This window comes from Papaver somniferum, chromosome 3 (assembly GCF_003573695.1).
Source record: "Papaver somniferum cultivar HN1 chromosome 3, ASM357369v1, whole genome shotgun sequence".
In the NCBI taxonomy this organism is placed as follows: domain Eukaryota; kingdom Viridiplantae; phylum Streptophyta; class Magnoliopsida; order Ranunculales; family Papaveraceae; genus Papaver; species Papaver somniferum.
In genome coordinates this window covers 166,637,273-166,642,484 of record NC_039360.1, presented here as the reverse complement: position 1 = coordinate 166,642,484, position 5,212 = coordinate 166,637,273, and positions in this window count along the sequence as shown.

Below are 5,212 nucleotides of genomic sequence, written 5' to 3'. Positions count from 1 at the left end.
AAACTTAAATCTAACATTGTCCTCAATGTTCTAAAGATAAAATAAAAGCATGAACAAGGAGAAATTGTTACCACTTGAAGCAAAAGAGATAAGGAAACATATTACCGTGTCGCAAGAATATTGGGTTACCTCCCAAAAAGTGCTAAGTTTAAAGTCTTCAGTCAGACATTGGAAGAATTAGTCACCTCATAGAATCATATAGAAGTATCCGGAATAACTGTGGGTCATCTGGATCAAAAAGTATTACCCACAAGAAGAGGAAACTGCAACAGACCAAAAAGATACCGAACATACCCTTGTTTAAGACAACTACATCTAGTTGTGGCTCAAGTTCGGGTTCTATAACTGGGTCTAGATAACAGGTTTTCATCGGTTGGATTTCCTCAAAGCTAAGATCCGGTTCAGGTATTAGAGTCTGGAAAAACTCAACTAAGAACTTAGAAGCACATAACAACAACCTGAATAACTGGGGATCCTCTAAGTCAATCAGATTTGACTCACACAGCTGACCACAATGAAAGAGGTGGTCTTCCTTAATAAAATGTGTCGACCCTAATATCCTAAAGTGATTAGGTTTATTCTCAAAACTTAATAACCGACACATCTTAAAATCAAAATTTCCCACAATTGGAAGAAAAGTTTTTGGTCGGAAAACAAAGTCAATCTTGGTATCATAGCCTGGGTTAACCACATCAACCAAAGGATGGGTTTCTAACAACTGAGCTTCTTTTTGGACATCATTAGGTTCGGGAAAACGTGTATGAAGATAATCTTGTAAGATGGTTGAGGCACAAATGTCAAGTCCTACAGGAGGGTACTTAAGAGTTAAAGCACACGGAGAATGATAATCACCCCCAAACTTAGAGTTTTCTGTGTCTCTAGAAAGACTAGTCACAACTTCCCTAATTTCTAGGTCATCAGATAACTGGAAATGGTCAATAGATTCTTCTAAGTTGGGTTCATCCTCACTCATTTCTACGAGTTTATCATCTTCTAAGACTAGTGTTTCTAAATCGCTAGATTCTAAAACAGTATTCTCAGGGTAAACTCTTTCCTCTAAACCATCATTACAATCATATAAAGGATTATCAGAGAAAGTTTCATATAAGGCTCATCAACTAAGGTTTTAATCATAGTTACCTCCTCCGATTCACTGATAGGCACATCAAATAATGGATTATCCAACATAATGCAGGCTAAAGGATCATGAACTACATCGTCTAAAACGGTGGTATCTCTAGTCAAATCCACATCCTTTTGAATAGGTGAATAATTATCAAAATTACTTGGATTTGTACTAGAAATAACACGATCAATATAAAGCTCAACCGGAGTAACAAATTCCTGATCACTATGCCTACATATTTCATGTTCTTCATCAATACTATCCTCATCATAATCATCACTATAATAACATGAAAATGATCGAACCTTATCAAAACAAGTAGTGTTACCAATTCTAACCTCGTCATCTTGATTATGTGAATAAAAACTATCCTTATTTTCGAGGGTGGTATTGGGAAAACTACACTGGAAATTAAGACTATCCTGAGCAAGTTTTTCCACAATCCTATTTGTATTCTTAGTAAATCGCTTGAGGGTATCTTCTAGAGATAACTTAGTTGACCGCTCTTCAGAATCTTCTGGGAGAAGAATATTATAAGTATCTTTCATAAATAAATTCCGTGCTGACTCATTGAAACTCTTGAGAGACTCTTCTAGAGAAATAGAAGGATTGTTTTGCTCTTATGACCTGTGGGTATGTGGATAGTAATTGGGATCGAAATGGTATGGACCATAACCTTCAAAGGTTTCGCGTTCCCAATCACTATTCACACTGTGGTCATAAAAAGGATAATGTCTAAGCTGCTCAGTCGGATACTCATTGTATTGGATATTATAATACCAGTTCGACATCCTAACTGCAAGGGAATTCTAAACAAACACAAAGAAGGATGACTCGACCACAACAAGTCTAATTTATCTAGCAAACAAAAAGCATGATGGCTCCACTTAGATTGTTTCTAGACCAGCTTCTAATCCTTCGAAAGGGAATTCGTTACAATTTGAGCAAACCCCTCTGGAATCAATCCGAGTCAAAGTAAGTTGAATAGAGGTGAGGGAAGCTGCGTGGATCTTTGATACCCAAGCCTCACCGCATTACAAGGCGGCGCAGTCACGCAGTAAACTCACAGAAACCATCATGAACTTCGAAGTATGCTTAAAAGAGTAACCAATATTTCTCGAACGACTTTCCTATTAAGGTCATTACCCTATCGGTCTTGTTCTAGTCAAAATTTTAGGCTTAAGTTCGCGTAGGTTACGTGTTCCTAAGGCGCGCAAGAAGGAAACGGTGATGAAATCCGAGTCCTTATCTTGAATTGGCCAGGCCTTGCCCTTTACTAGAAAATTAAATCTGATTTCAGGTCCTCAACATATAGGCATACAAAATCATTCAGTAAACCCGCTGACAGGGGATTCACGGGTGTTTAGAATTCTTACCTCCCGTTCCATACGGGGATGAACCGTTGAAGTCGACTCGGGCCACCGACTCCAATGTCAGTGTACGAACCCGAGGGGCCGAGGCGATATCGTAATCGTCGTCCTTCTCTGCAAACAGTTTATTTAAAAGTACCCTTCCGTAGGGTTTTAAAAAAAATGTCCAAAAATAAAACTTTACAAAAATAAAAAACTTAATTACATTTTCTGAAAAAAGAAAATAAAAATTATTTACAAAATCTTCTTCTTCACTCCTTTTGGATTTCTCTTTTCTTTCCTTTGTGGGCTTCGCCTTTCTTTTCAGTGCTTCTCTTTTTCTTTAGCTTAGATCCAAATCTGAAAGCAAATAAAAGTACCAAAACGCGTAAAAAAATCAAATAAAATAAAACCTAAAAAAAAATCTATAAAAAAATCCCCCGGCAGCGGCGCCAAAAATGATGGTATTTTTCAATGATGTTGTAGTAAGATGATTCGTTCACTCAGATTTGTTGAGAATTTATTTTATGAATTAATAAAGAAAATAAGGAAAAATATATGTACAAAATTTGTCACAGGATGAAGAGAGATCGGGACTCGGGATTCCACTGCTTTTCATATTGTTGTGGTTCAGTCATTAACTCTAAACAATATAGCTCAAACAAAAGAAGCCATGACTCTAGTACTTTGCCAAAAATATATTTCGTAAAATATTATTTGTAAGTTAAAAGCATGACGCATCTAAAGTAATTAAAACTAAGCATGCGGCATCTAACAAAATAACAAATAATTAATAGAAATCATAAAACAATTAAATCTATGCAAAAAGTCAATAAAAGAATTAATTCATTTACCACAATCATGAAAAGTTGCTTCCTCCGTTGTCCCAGTGATGGGGTCTAGCTCCGTATGGTGAAAACACACTCAAAGGAATTTTTCATTGCTCAAAGGTGTTTACAAGGAGAAAAGGTATAAAACAGGGCCTTTGTAACAGTTATATGTGTTACTGTTTCTCTAAGACCCACGGCTCTGTGTCGCAAACGCTGTAGCAAATAAGTCTGCCTCTGATGTACGACCCTCGCTTGTGAGTCGTTATCTCTGTAGAAAAGCGACTGTCTTTGGCAGTCTGTTCTTCGTGTTCTACAACAGCAAAAAAATATTCTCTGCAACTCGTCCAATCTCTTCTCTGTAGCTCTCTATTCTCTTCCCCAACTCTCCATCCTCTTGTACGCCTCTCATATTTCGCTTTTATACCCAACAAGACAAAGAAATCACGTGTAATAACTCTCATCAATTCTTTTTCCTTACTTGTAGCAGCACGAAAATAATTTCGATTTTCTCTCTTTTTTTATCTCTTCCACACGCCTGAATCCTCCAAACACGCTGAGAATGAGTCTCTGGTGAAATAAAACTCGTGCAAGAACGCTGTCTACACATTATTTCCCGTGATATTCTCTGGTCAACGCCGAGTTTACTTCCTCTTCCCTGTTTTCTTTCACTCGAGCTACCCAGCCAAACTTAGTCGAACCACAAACCCATATGATGCCTGTTAAGGCAAAACAAGCCGGACCAACGAATTCAAGCGATTTAATCTCGCTGAAACACCTCCACATCAAAAATATCCCACAGAATATCGAGTATTTATCACTTTCTTGTTTTATCAAAAACTGATTATCTGGACCATCTCCATTGAATTAAACCACCAGACTACGCCTGTTTCACTAAGTCAAGCCCAATCCAATCGATTCCAGCAATTGAATCTCATCAAATCACTTCCAAATTTCGAACCCTAATTGAACTGTGCTGCAACTTACATTCCCGCCAAAACTGATTTTGAAATTGGGAAGAAGGTGGTTGACCCCTATCCATCTGTGGAGTGCAAGTAGCAGGTGTCCAACTGAGGTGCCCCTTATAAATTGAGGTGCCCCTTATCCAAAGCATGGGTCCGTTTAGCAAATGTCCTTCAGGTGTCAAAATCAACTTTTCAAGCCGAATTTTCCAAAAATGTTTATTTCCCAAAAATTCCTACAAACACACAAAACACCATAATAAGGACGAAAACAAGTACTAACAATACGAAACATTGAGGATAAATTAGACACATAAATGCGTCTATCAGCTAGAAGAAGGATTCTTCCGATTTCTGGGTTGTACAGTATTATCAGAATTAATACAACCAAAACCCCTTCCGGAATGATTCTTAGACATAATAGTTGTAAGTTTTTCTAAAAATTTAAAAACGCCTTCGGACGCATTGAACAGATCTTTATCAATTGATCCATTACGATAGTATTCCTCACAGAGATCAAGAGTTAATCTGGTGAGGTTCCATATCCTTGAGCGTACATAACGTTTTTCCGATCTTTCCTTCTTTTTATTTTTCCTTCTGATTGCTTCTTAACATCTAAATCTTCCCTTTTAGATGAAGTGAGATTATCATGAGTACTCATGGGTTTTAACCATAATAATCTCTGAACAATCTTTAAGGAATTCTTGCGTGCGTTACAGATGCCAGGAGCAATTTGATAAAAAGTATCTCAAGAAGTTATTATCTCAATCTCTCAATTTGATCTTTACTCAAGCAAATAGAAACCTGCGAGTCTTAATCAAAGAAAGATAACTTGGACGGTACCAAAGACCAATGTCCAAGGATCAATCAATATCAATCAACAACCAAAGGTTGGATTTCCAATTGATGATCACGAACGCACAACCTGTATTATTTCAATTATATAAA